Below are 14670 nucleotides of genomic sequence, written 5' to 3'. Positions count from 1 at the left end.
GGATACGTCTGCAAATCTTTATTAAGGATCCTATTGATATTGTGACCGGTCACAGGGACATTACCATTATTATCAGGTGTGCCCATATATATTAATTGTCGGTGGTCAGAGACTGGTTATAGAGGCTCAATTCTTAAGGTTTTATATGTGCAAAAATATTTAACATATACATGTTGAGTAACATTAAATAAATCCAGCTAACCTGACCTGCCAATAATATATATATATATATATATTAGCTTTTTGCCCGCGGCTTCGCCCACGTGGATTTCTTAACACAGTAAGACTATTTTCATTGCGCCCATCTCCAAGTTTACGTTCACTACCCAACCCCTAACAGAATTAGCGTGAATATACATAGCCTGTATGTTAACGGCCAGTCTGAGGAACATATACATTTTCAAAATGACGTCAGCTTAGCGATCCCGAAAACGATGGATTTTTACATGTCACCCCCTTCCCACCCCCACCCCTTGGGGTTTCTTACCCCTGCAGTATTTTTTTCCAGTTTGTAAGTGATATGTGTACCAACTTTGGTGTAAATTGCTCCAGGCATTCCCAGCAAACACCACAATGCTGTATAAAGTGTGTACATTGTGGTTAAACGTCTGTTAATATCTGAACATTCTGTACATGAAGATTACATCGGTTTATTTCTCCTTGCTCAGATTGTGACATCGGTTTATTTCTCCTTGCTCAGACTGTGACATCGTCCCGGGTTGTATTTGGAAGTCGCACACTGTAGCGCTACACAAAGGTAAGCGGGTGAGCAGACAGAAACATTACAATTATGCTGCAGGCTATGTAACCACTCCAGGGTCGTCTTATTAGCCGGGTCCTGTCCACTTACTGAGCTTCCTCCCAAATTACCATTTATACTTCTATCCATTCATTACCCCCAACTGATGATACTATTATTTCCAAACACTTTCCTTAAAAACGGAATGTTTCTAATGTTCCCTGTATCTGAGGAGGATCCTTATTAGAAGAGAGTTTACATGTGCTCTCCTGCATACACCCAGTGCCACGTCTGCTGCCTGACGTCAGGGGATATGGAATCAGTGCTGTATATACTCCTGCATATCGCCTTCTGTCCGGTGTCACTGCGATTATCGTGTTTTATTATTTACTTCAGCAAATTTTATATATAATTTTTTTCTTTCCTTTAAAAATTGTATTGGAAAATAACTTTATTATTAAAGAGATAATTACGTAAAGAGAAACAGAAACAAATCAATAAAATAAAACCTGCTTTTCCCATTATTCCCTTAGCCGCTCCCTTGAAGGGAATTCAGCCGTGACCTGCAAACCTCATTCCATCTGTCACTTGGGGCCAAATGTAATAGAGTGAGAGTGTCAGAAAGTGAGAAATTTGGAAGGTTTTGCAGTTTTTCTTAAAGTGGCAATCATTTACACAGCGAGATCAACCTGGTTTTGCAGTGTAAATGATTGCCACTTTATACAAAACTGCAAAACCTTCCCAAACCTCTCACTTTCTGACACTCTCACTCTATTACATGTGTCCCTTACTGTTACTGTGTATAAAGTTCCTGCATTTATCTGCTTTTCTTTTTTTATTTTATTTCGCAACTTTATTTTTTTATTTATTACTGACTGAGATATAGGGGTATATTCAATTGAAGTCGGATCCATTCCGACATTCATTTGTCGGAATGGATCCGACCTGGCCTATTCAATGGACATCTCCTTTCGACTTTTACAAAAGTCGAATTGAGATGCGGGGGGGGAGACAGGGGAGAGCCGCAGGTAGACAGGGGAGAGCAGCGCTATAGCAGCAGCTACATAGCTGCTGCTGTAGCGCTGCTTTCCCCTGTCTGCCCGCGGCTCTCCCCCGTCCCTCCTCTCTCACAGCCGCCGCTCCGTCCCCCCTGTCACAGCCGCCGCTCCGTCCCCCCTGTCACAGCCGCCGCCGTTCCCCATCTCCCCCTCTCTCACAGCCGCCGCTCACGGCAGCGTCCACCCGGCTCCAGCAAGCGAGAGCCGGATGGACGCTGCTGTGAGCGGCGGCTATCCTCCAGCGCTGCTCTCCCCGTCCCCGCCTCGGCTCTTCCCGTCTCTTGCGCTGCTGTCCCCATCTCATTTGACTTTTTTTTAAAGTCAAACTGAGATGGTCGATAAGGGGGCCAAAAATAGACTTGTCGAAAAATTTGGGGTTATATTAAAAAGTCGAAAACTGTCGTCTTTTAGACAGACGGCAGCTTTTGACTTCAATTGAATATACCCCATAGTATCTTGAGATATTGGGCCTAATTCAGAGCCGACCGCTGCAACAGAAGCGTTTGCACCATGAAGTCTTTTGTGCTGTGCACACGCACAGCGGTCGCACTGGGCGTGTGCACGCAGTGAGATGCGAAAGTACCTCACTTGTGCAATCGCCTCTGCTTGATTGACAGGCAGAGGCGGTTGCGGGGTGGGAGGGGGCGTAACAGCAGCATTTGAACGCGATTGGCTGGGCCAAGGTCTGAACAATGCAGGGGTGTCCGGACTTTTGCAGGGGCGGGCCGCGGCAGGTGCGTGATGTCACATGCAGCCGCTGCATCCCAAAACATGGCGGGAAACTGCCTGCATCCACAGCTAGGCTGCATAGGCAGGGAACTACTCTTCAGGTGCGAGAGCATCACCGCTGTGCAATGCTGCCGCACCTCTGTGGGGGGGTCGGGCCTGACCTGCAGAGAGGACTAGCCCTGTGCTGGTCATCCCCCCGCTGGTCAGAATTTTTGATCGTAGATGTGCTATTTTTAATATTCTGTGGCATAAACATCATACAGCATGCAATCTAATGATCTACCACTAGGGGCAGTGTGAGGTTCCAGACGTCACCACATACAGTGCTCTGCTCTTACCAGACCTCCGGTGTATAACGGTGTAATGTTTCTGCTTGCAGATGATCCCTGTATATGTCGTGCTCTTATCCATGGTCACAGCTGTACAAGGTAAGAAATCTAGGAGGCAATAATGTGCACAAATGGACCAGATTACATAATAAATACAGCTTTTTGGAAGCTTATAAAGCTCCTACGTTACCCAGAACTTACAGATGTGTCCTCATAGACCCAGCATCAATGCGCCATACAACGCGCGACGGCTGGTGGCTCCGAGAGGTGCAGTGTACTGCCTTTGTGTTGCAGCTAAACACCGCCCACTGTGTACTAGGCTGTGACTGTCACCACACAGGAATTGCATCTTCTTTGCACAGAATATTAGTGATCAGCACTCCACCCTCCTGCCCGTGCTCCCTGATTCCCCCGGTCATGCAGCATTGCTAGGCAGTGGCGGCTCCAATGGTTGGGCTTCAGCGCAGTCTAAATTTCAAATAGGGAAACCACACCTGTTTTCATAAGCAGTCCTGTACTGGCTCAACTAGGACTCTAAACTTTAGCAAAGCCAACTGTGACATGATGAGGGAAGCTTTAAAGGACGTTGAATGGGAAATATTGTTTCAAGGAAAAAATACTCTGGAGAAATGGGATGTATTAAAATCCCTGCTAGTTAAAAATACTCTCAAATTTATTCCCACGAGCAGTAAAAAAAGGAATAAAAATCCCAAACCGATGTGGCTTAACAAAAAGATAAAGGAACTTATGGACAAGAAAAGGCGAGCATTCAAAAAATACAAATCTGAGGGGAATGCGGAGTCATTTTAGCACTATAAGGACTGTAACAAAATATGCAAAAAAGAAATAAGAGTGGCTAAAGTAGAAACTGAAAAACTAGTAGCAAAGGAAAGCAAAGCGAATCCCCAAAAATTATTTAAATACATCAACAGCAAGAGATTAAAGAAGTAGAGTATAGGCCCTTTAAAAGACAAGTTGGGAGTCTTGGTCAAAAATGATAATGACATAGCGGACAAACTAAGTGAGTTTTTTTCAACGGAATTTACAAGAGAGGACCCAATTCAGGGACTAACACACAACTTCAATAATGATGATGTCCCACTGATAAGTGCTTATTTAAGTGAGGAGGTATTCTGTGACCTATTAAAAAATGTAAAGATTAATAAGTCACCGGGTCCCGATGGAATTCACCCAAGGGTTCTAATGGAGCTTCATTCTGAACTAGCAAGACCGCTATTTTTGATCTTTAAAGATTCAGTTATATCACTTATGGTTCCCAAAGACTGGCGTATAGCGGAAGTATTCAAAAAGGGAAGTAAAGCTGAACCGGGTAATTATAGACTAGTTAGTCTTACATCCATAGTGGGGAAAGTATTGGAAGGTATTCTATGGAATAGTATTCAGAAGTTCCTTGAAGTCAATAAGGTCATTAAAAGGAATCAACATGGATTTGTGAAGGACAGATATGTCAAACCAACTTACTTGGCTTTTATGAAACAGTAAATGTGAACCTTGATCAGGGTAAGGAGGTGGATGTAATCATTTTAGACTTTGCCAAAGCTTTCAACACTGTACCACACATGCGACTTATCTATAAGCTACAAGAAATAGGGCTATGGAGCACAATATGCACTTGGGTCAAAAATTGGTTAGATAATAGGGAGCAGCACATTGTGGTTAATGGATCATTTTCAAATTGGACTGAAGTGCTAAGTGGTGTGCCGCAAGGGTCTGTACTAGGACCACTATTGTTTAACATTTTCATTAACGACCTAACAGAAGGTCTAGAGAGTATGGTGTCAATTTTTCGCAGACGATACCAAATTGTGTAAGGTTATAAATACAGAGGGGGATGCTGAGTCTCTTCAGAATGACTTAGTTAAACTAGAAGCATGGGCAGCCAAATGGAGAATGCGCTTCAATACAGACAAGTGTAAGGTAATTCACTGTGGTAACAAGAACAAAAATAACACCTACATACTAAATGGAGTAACATTAGGGGATTCTGTACTGGAAAAGGACTTAGGTGTTCACATAGATATCAAACTAAGCAGCAGTACCCAAAGTAGAATTGCAGCAAAGAAGGCTAATAAGATATTAGCATGCATAAAACAGGGAATTGATGCAAGGGTTGAGAGTGTTATACTCCCATTATATAAATCACTAGTGAGGCCACATCTTGAATACTGTGTGCAATTTTGGGCACATTACTACAAATAGTATATTCTGGAGCTAGAAAAGGTTCAGAGGCAGGCGACCAAACTAATTAAAGGCATGAAGACACTGGAATACGAGGAAAGACTTGCAAGGCTAGGCATGTTTACACTGGAAAAGAGGAGACTAAGAGGGGACATGATCAACATCTACAAATATATAAGGGGACAATATACAGAGCTTGCGCTGGACCTATTCTTGGTAAGATCAGCACAGAGGACACGTGTATACTCGCTTAGGTTAGAGGAGAGTAGATTTTGCACAATGCGGCGTAAACGTTTTTTCACAGTAAGGACAATACGTGTTTGGAATTCCCTGCCTGAGGGAGTTGTAATGGCGGACTCAGTCAACACCTTTAAGAATGGGTTAGATAAATTCCTAATGGATAAGGATATCCAGGGTTATGGTGCGTAGTTGCGCACTATAGTTACTATGAAAAGAGGAATAAAACACACCGGCTGACATCAGCATCAGACAAAATTTAGACCAAAATAATCCTGCATTGGAGACCACAGATAGGTTGAACTCGATGGACAAATTCTCTTTTTTCAACCTTAGATATTATGTTACTTTGTTACCTACTGCCACCAACTGTCATCCCAAACTGACTCACCGGCAGTGGGTGCGGCTCCCCTATGTGGAATTTGGACTGCGCTGAAGCCCCACCATTGGAGCCGCCACTGCTAGGCACTACAGTATGTCTTCTCGGTGTATATATGGCTGGTCCTCTGTACAAGACAATCTTGTATACCTGGTGATTGGGTTCACATGCAGGAACACCATTAGATTGTGAGCTATAGGAACGGGGCTCGCTCATTTTGAAATCAATCATGCCAGTATGTTGCACTGGTGACACTGATTTTATGTGTGGACTAACCCCGCCACAGGAGCTGCCATGGGCTCAGACCATGCACCTGGCAATGCCATCTCACCTTACCCATTCTCTGCTAGGTTAACAGGAAGGTTTTGTTTGGTTCCGCACAGGAAGATTATTATAGCGATGAACATAAATTTATACAAGAATTGTAGAAAACTGTTCAAATGACCAACAATATTACGCTTAGAGATCCTTAAAGAAGGTATCTAATAATTATTGTAGGTTGGTGGTGCTCCCAGAGTCAGTAATAATTGGATAGGGAAGAGAAAAAAGAAAGACTCTGTGTTGGGGCACATTTTGAAATTTATGAATTTATTAAAACTTGACTTTTAATTTAGTATCACATTAAAAAAAAAGGGGGGAGATAGTTTGATACAATAAAATGTTCAAAAACACAGAGTATACATATAATGGTAACAATCTACACAGAAATATTAGTTGAAATGTATAAAGTATAACAATAAAGTAAATAATAGATTCGTTATGAATCAAAATTAATTAGCAGAAATCATTAACAAAAATCAGGATAAGCCTGATAAAAAATTAAGAGCACCTATGGTGAAAAATTTATCGAAAAACAATTATATGCCTGAGTCGATCAAGATAAGGAGTACAAATAAATGACATTAAAGTGAAATCACTGTGGTAATAATAATAGGTTGTTAGAGATCTATTGACCTATGTGATCTAGAAGGAAGGCATAGAAAAAAGTATAATTGTAATAGAATTCATAATTGGAATACCAATTAACTGATGGTAGTCCCCTTGGTGGAAACTCTGTTTGCTACAAAAAAGATCCTAATGTAAAAGGACGTTTGTAAATATTTGATACCAAACGACATTAATGAAGAAACAAAAATTGCCAAAAGAGAATAATTAATAATCAACGATTGTCAGGAGGGTAATCAAAAAATAGATACAGACTTTGAAAGTAAGGAAGTTGCTCTAACACTTCTGCTGTTTGTGATCATAGGTTGAATTTTTACTGCACCTGATATTCCCAAGTGGTCACCCAACTGGGTACTAATCAGGCTTGTCAACGCTTAGCTTCCAAGATCGGGTGAGATTGGGCGTTTCCGCTGAAATATGGCAGTAATTGCAACACTGAGACACAAATGAGAGAGTGTAATAGAGGATGAGCAACAAGGGTACTTCTGCTGTCCAGTTAGTAGCGCAGGTTCTCTGTTACTGTAGGCATTGCAGAGAGTGGTCTCGCATTTGGATGAGAGGGTACAGAATTATATAGAAAAAATAAGTGGAGAATAGGGAGGGGACCCCACCTTCTGCTGTCCACTGTCTTATATGTTATAGCGGACAGTGGATGAGAGAGGTAGGTTAGTCTCACCTATTGAAATATGAAGGGTTGAGGGTAAAGTGGTGTGATCACAAACAGTCAATGTGTAACAGGCTAATATGCTGAGTCAGAAGACCAATATCATAAATATTGTTAAATGAGAAAAAGAGCCTGAGTTGCGCTACATAATAATAATAATTAAGAAGTGCCTAGGTAGCGAAATAGCCATTGATATAGTGCTGATAAGTAGCATGCATAAATTACAAAGAAGTAGGCTTAAAACCAGGTGGTACAAGGTCCTGCTACACATGAAAAAATGCTAAAGACATATGCATTTGGTAGGGGAAAGAAAAGAAAGTCTTGGGGCAATTCAGGAAAAAATTAATTGAAAGTTGCGGATCAAGTAGGCAAACAAAGAAAAGAAAAAATTGTTATATATGAGTTAAATAACTTTTTAGTAATGCAGAGAGTCTCTGCTAGGCCAAGGCTATGAGGCATGGCATCACAGTGCTCCGCCCCTGGCATTTAGTATTATCAGATAAAGGTAGGTCACTATATTAATAATGAGAAAGCATCTTCTTTGTTATAAACACCATGTAATGTATGTGCAGTATACACTGTATGTAATAATATATATCTGTTCAATTCTATAGCTGAAACCAAATGCTACGAAAACCTTGGATGTGTCACAAATGACGGACCATATGGAGACTTACTGCTGAGACCATTATCTATGTTTCCTGATTCTCCAAAAACTATTAACACCCGATTCCTTCTGTTCACTGTGAATAATACCGACCACTATCAGGTAGGAATTTCTGCTCATTGCTGAAATCATTTATGCACTGGACCCAATATAATAGTCCTAATATGAAAAAAATAATAATAATAATTTGGGTATATGAATTTCATTTAATTTCGGCTGCTTTTGTCACCAGTCTTCCTCCATCAGGACCATGATGATGATCATCAGTCTGTGGCTTCCTGCTGCCTCCATTCCCCTCCTCACATCATGTCACTGCCCCTGTCACATGCAGCCCTGTCCTCACTGACACATCACTCATCTCCTGATATACTCTGTGCTGCTGGAGACCTTGCTCCTTCCACTATATAACTCTCAGTCTGTGGCTTCCTGCTGCCTCCATTCCCCTCCTCACATCATGTCACTGCCCCTGACACATGCAGCCCTGTCCTCACTGACACATCACTCATCTCCTAGTATACTCTGTGCTGCTGGGGACCCTGCTCCTCCCACTATATATAACTCTCAGTCTGTGACTTCCTGCTGCCTCCATTCCCCTCCTCACATCCTGTCACTGCCCCTGTCACATGCAGCCCTGTCCTCACTGACACATCACTCGTCATCTCCTGATATATCTGTGCTGCTGGGGACCCTGCTCCTCCCACTATATAACTGTCAGTCTGAGGCTTCCTGCTGCCTCCATTCCCCACCTCACATCATGTCACTGCCCCTGTCACATGCAGCCCTGTCCTCACTGACATATCACCCATCTGCTGATATACTCTGTGCTGCTGGGGACCCTGCTCCTCCCACTATATAACTCTCAGTCTGTGGCTTCCTGCTGCCTCCATTCCCCTCCTCACATCATGTCACTGCCCCTGTCACATGCAGCCCTGTCCTCACTGATATATCACTCATCTGCTGATATACTCTGTGCTGCTGGGGACCCTGCTCCTCCCACTATATAACTCTCAATCTGTGGCTTCCTGCTGCCTCCATTCCTCTCCTCACATCATGTCACTGCCCCTGTCACATGCAGCCCTGTCCTCACTGACACATCACTCATCTCCTGATATACTTGTGCTGCTGGGGACCCTGCTCCTCCCACTATATAACTCTCAGCCTGTGGCTTCCTGCTGTCTCCATTTCCCTCCTCACGTCACTGCCCCTGTCACATGCAGCCCTGTCCTCACTGACACATCACTCATCTCCTGATATACTCTGTGCTGCTGGGCACCCTGCTCCCACTATATAACTCTCAGTCTGTGGCTTCCTGCTGCCTCCATTCCTCTCCTCACATCATGTCACTGCCCCTGTCACATGCAGCCCTGTCTTCACTGACACGTCACTCATCTCCTGATATACTCTGTGCTGCTGGGGACCCTGGTCCTCCCACTATATAACTATCAGTCTGTGGCTTCCTGCTGTCTCCATTCTCCTCCTCACATCATGTCACTGCCCCTGTCACATGCAGCCCTGTCCTCACTGACACATCACTCATCTCCTGATATACTCTGTGCTGTTGGGGACTCTGCTCCTCCCACTATATAACTCTCAGTCTGTGGCTTCCTGCTGCCTCCATTCCCCTCCTCACATCATGTCACTGCCCCTGTCACATGCAGCCCTGTCCTCACTGACACATCACTCATCTCCTGATATACTCTGTGCTGCTGGTGACTCTGCTCCTCCCACTATATAACTCTCAGCCTGTGGCTTCCTGCTGCCTCCATTCCCCTCCTCACATCATGTCACTGTCCCTGTCACATGCAGCCCTGTCCTCACTGACACATCACTCATCTCCTGGTATACTCTGTGCTGCTGGGGACCCTGCTCCTCCCACTATATAACTCTCAGTCTGTGGCTTCCTGCTGCCTCCATTCCCCTCCTCACATCATGTCACTGCCCCTGTCACATGCAGCCCTGTCCTCACTGACACATCACTCATCTCCTGGTATACTCTGTGCTGCTGGGGACCCTGCTCCTCCCACTATATAACTCTCAGTCTGTGGCTTCCTGCTGCCTCCATTCCCCTCCCCACATCATGTCACTGCCCTTGTCACATGCCGCCCTGTCCTCACTGACACATCACTCATCTCCTGATATACTCTGTGCTGCTGGGGACCCTGCTCCTCCCACTATATAACTCTCAGTCTGTGGCTTCCTGCTGCCTCCATTCCCCTCCTCACATCATGTCACTGCCCTTGTCACATGCAGCCCTGTCCTCACTGACACATCACTCATCTCCTGATATACTCTGTGCTGCTGGGGACCCTGCTCCTCCCACTATATAACTCTCAGTCTGTGGCTTCCTGCTGCCTCCATTCCTCTCCTCACATCATGTCACTGCCCCTGTCACATGCAGCCCTGTCCTCACTGAACATCACTCATCTCCTGATATACTCTGTGCTGCTGGGGACCCTGCTCCTCCCACTATATAACTCTCAGTCTGTGGCTTCCTGCTGCCCCCATTCCCCTCCTCACATCATGTCACTGCCCCTGTCACATGCAGCCCTGTCCTCACTGACACATCACTAATCTCCTGATGTACTCTGTGTTGTTGGTGACCCCATAATCCTTTAATCATATGCCCATCATTATTACATCATTCACCCATCATCTTCCAATTATTCTCCCATCATCTGCAACCATCCTCCCATAATCACCCCATCATCCTCCAATAACCTGCCTATCGTTGTCCCCTCATCCTCCCATAATCTGCCCATCATGTTTCCATCTTCTACTCATCATCCTACCATCATCCAAAATCCTCCTCCCATGATCCCCCATAATCCTCTCATCATCCTACTATAATCTGCACATCATTGTCTGATCATCCTTCCATGATTGTTTTCCCATCAACTTGCCATCAACCTCCCATCATCCCCCAATCATCACCCATCATTGTCCCATCATCCTTCCATCATCTGCTCATCATTGTCCCATCATCCTTCCATGATCATCTTCCCATGAACCTCCTATTATCCTCACATCAGCACATCATCATTTACCCCCATCATCTGCTCATCATTCCCGCATCATGTGCTCATCCTCCTCCCATCAAATGAACATCTTCTCAGGGCCAGCCCTACCATTAGGGCAGCTGCCTAGAGCACTGTGATCTGGGGGGCGCCCATGCCTACCATGAAATGTAGGATGTCTTTGAGGGAGGCATCTTTGTTCAGCCTTAATACAAGTGCTATTCGTTAAACTTTTTAAGATGCCACCTCCACACTTTTCACCTGATGGCAGGGGCTGACTAAAGAGAGGAGGGTTCCCTTGTGCATGCTTCTTGTGGACCCGTCCTCTTTGTCAGTGGCTGAAGCACCGTATACTCTGGATTTGTGCCAAAGTCTACAGCGCATGTGCAGAACTCAGGTAAAATGGCTCCTGCGCCTTATTCCCGGGGACATTTCTATGATGCATTCATGAATCACCGGGTAAGTGGCCTCCACACCATTTTACCAATGATTTATGTCACCAATGACGGGTGCCGAAGGACTCCGGAGGAGTATGTATATTTATAGAGGTGCAGGAAGTGCGGTGTGGGTCCTTTGGACACAGGGTCCTGTGTGCACGTTATACCCAGCACCCATTATAGATATTCCAATGCCTAAGGAGCATATTGGTGTCTGGGTTGCATGAAGGTGGGGGGGGGGGGGGGGGGGAGGGGGGCGTAGGCTGAATTCTTGCCTAGGGTGTTAAGGAACCTTGCACTGGCCCTGCATCTTCTACACATCATCCTCCTATGATCATCTTCCCATCTGGTGCTCATCATCCTACTATAATCTGCTCATCATACTCCAACCATCTACCTATTGTCCTCCCATGATCCCCCTCCCATCTTCTGCCCATCATCCTTTTATTATCTGACGATCATTTTCCTATATCCTTAAGCCGGGTACACACTAGAGCGACGTGTAGCCGGCCAATATCGGGGGTGATGATCCAGTTCAGGGGGAGGATGGAGCAGTTAGCAGTTAACATTTAGCAGCATAGCATCGCTAACGGTGTTGTCTTATTAACTCTGCAGCAGGGCCAACCAGAAGACAATGCTAACAACTGCTGAGGTGCACACACTGAACGATATTGCCGATATACAGTATCGTTCCAAATCTGCTGGAAATTTGAATCCCTATGCGAACACAGAAAAATGCCCCCCCCCCCCCCCCCCCCGACAAAAGAGTGTGGCCTTGTTGCAGTGGGTGTGGCCTTGTTGCAGTGGCCTTGCAGGAAAATACTACATTACACCAGCACAATAGTGCCCCTTACACCATATTGTACCCCAGACAGTACTGCATTTTTTATGCCCCACACAGTAATTTCCCTTGCACCAAATTATGCCCCACACAGTATTGCCCCTTGTTATGCCTCACACAAAAATGCCCCTTGCACCAAATGATGCAGCCACAATATTATACAGCATGCCTCACATAGTAATGCCCCTTCAAATTGCCACACTACCTACTCATTGTTAGGGGTTGTTTCATGCTGCTGCTCCCTCCACTGCCACCGCCTCATTCCCGGTACAGCTATGCTGTTGCGTCTGCATCCTCCCTCCTGCTCCGTCTTGTAAATGTCCCTCCCAAAATTGCCATTTTAGGAGCGACATTTTCATGGTATTCTATGCAGCCGGACAGACTGCATAGAATACTGCACTCAGTGGCCGCGGTCCGGCACCCCATGTGACTGTACAGCTGGTCCTCCCCTAGGAAAGGCCCTGCCATCATCTCCCTTTATCATCCTCCCATCATCTTCCCATCTGACTCCCATCTTCTGCCCTTCATCCTCCCATCATCATCTTCCACTCATGATCTTCCCATAAACCACCTTTCATCCTCTTGTCCTTCTATCATTCCCACATCATCTCATCAACACCCCCCATCATCCTCTTACCATCATCCCCCCTCCCATCAACCTCCTATAATATCCCCATGTTCCTGCTGTCATCTGTCCATCATTGTCACATCATCCTTCCATCATCGGCCCACCATTCTCTCATCACCCTACCATCATCCAACCTTCATCCTTCTATCACTTGGGCAACATCCTTCCATGTACATGATGCAGGTGTCACGCATACCTGTGGCTTCTCAGCACTGCTGTATGCGTCCATAGATGCAGCATCAGATCACCATCGGGGCCATCTGGCTACACATTGGGCATCTGGGCTACCCTAAGGTTGCTCAGAATCCCAGCCACACCTATTCTGCTGAGGCCAGTGATTCTGCATCCAACAACACAGCCAGTGGCTTCGCATTGCTCAGAGATGTGACCATAACATCTTCATTTTCTGAAAGGTTCCACCTCCCCAACCCCAAAGGGCTCCAGAGTGCCAATCATACTGCAAGCCAGTGCACACTGCGACCAGAGCCACAACATCTCACTGCTCATGCAAACTGTAGCACCAACGCATACGCAAGAATAAAACAACCCTGGCCTAATAGAGAATGCATCCGGGGCTGAATCAAGCCCTGTGCCAGGAGACGGCATGGGGTGTAATAACAATAGGAAAAGCCTCCTGAGCTTGTTCTCCCATTCCCATCCATACATGACCTCCACTCATCACCAAGAGCATGTACTTACCATCTGAGACAATGACCCTGGAGAACTATTTTCTCTCCGCAGGTTGTTAGCGCATATAATCTCTCCTCATTGCGGGAATCAAATTATAACTGCAGCAGAAAGACGATATATATTGTGCATGGATTTATTGAGAAAGGCACTGATCCCTGGCTGGTTGGTCTGTGTCAAGTAAGTGGATACAAACTGACACTATGTAGCAGGTAAAACATTATTCATTGTTTGTCTGTGTAGCATGACAGTGTACCTCTACAGATGGAGCGGTACTTATTGCATTCAGCTTTCAGTTAGCATACAGTATATCACAGAGATTGCCTTCATTGTTATGAGTTGTATGAGAGTTGTGTGTAAGTTGCATGTGGGTTGTGTGTAAGTTGTGTGGGCTGCCTGGGGGATATAGGATATCCCATCATTAAAAGTAGTGAAATGGAGGAATGTTGGTGCTATGACTCACAATTATGTGATCTCTGAGTAATGGCACCAACTACTATATAAACAATTGTGTGATAATGTGATATGTGAACCGAGGACATATACTGTACTGCATAAATAGCAGATAATAGAATAATAGAATAAAGATAATAATGAAAGTCCACAATTTTGTGGATGTTTTCTCAAAGCCCATATAGTGATTCCTGATAAGGTGTCATATATAGGGATTCCTGATACCAGGGGGGAAAAGGCGCCCCCCCCCTTTTTTGTTTGCTGTGACCCCTCCCTTTTTAAGCACCTGATAAGTGTTCAGTGGTTACAGCTGTGTTTGTTAAAGTGTTACAAGGTTAGAGTATTAACATTGTAACACCTTCTAACACTTTAACATGATAACAACCTCTAACAGTCAAAAACATTGTAACACCCTCTAACAGTCAAAAACATTGTAACACCTTCTAACACTCTAACATGGTAACACCCTCTAACACTCAGAATGTTAGAGGGTGCTATCATGTTAGAGTGTTAGAGGGTGTTACAATGTTTTTGACTGTTAGAGGGTGTTACAATGTTTTTGCCTGTTGAGGGTGTTACAATGTTTTTGCCTGTTAGAGGGTGTTATCATGTTAAACGCATTGTAACACCCTCTAACAGTCAAACACATTGTAACACCCTCTAA

At 44.8% G+C, this 14670-nt stretch overlaps 1 long non-coding RNA gene and 1 pseudogene across 1 annotated transcript; one reads left to right on the top strand and one right to left on the bottom strand.

The window, feature by feature from the left end:
• The first annotated feature begins 671 nt into the window (after positions 1-671).
• LOC135058297 (uncharacterized) lies at positions 672-13729 on the top strand. The gene is made up of 4 exons (XR_010244729.1): positions 672-757; positions 2906-2954; positions 7894-8048; positions 13608-13729. It is a non-coding gene; the product is annotated as an uncharacterized LOC135058297 (long non-coding RNA).
• LOC134890689 (5S ribosomal RNA) lies at positions 6926-7044 on the bottom strand (annotated as a pseudogene).
• Positions 13730-14670: the final 941 nt, after the last annotated feature.

The sequence above is a fragment of the Pseudophryne corroboree genome, chromosome 3, assembly GCF_028390025.1.
Source record: "Pseudophryne corroboree isolate aPseCor3 chromosome 3, aPseCor3.hap2, whole genome shotgun sequence".
Lineage (NCBI taxonomy): Eukaryota > Metazoa > Chordata > Amphibia > Anura > Myobatrachidae > Pseudophryne > Pseudophryne corroboree.
Note: the sequence above shows the minus strand (reverse complement) of the source record. Positions and strands in the feature narration are given on the sequence as shown.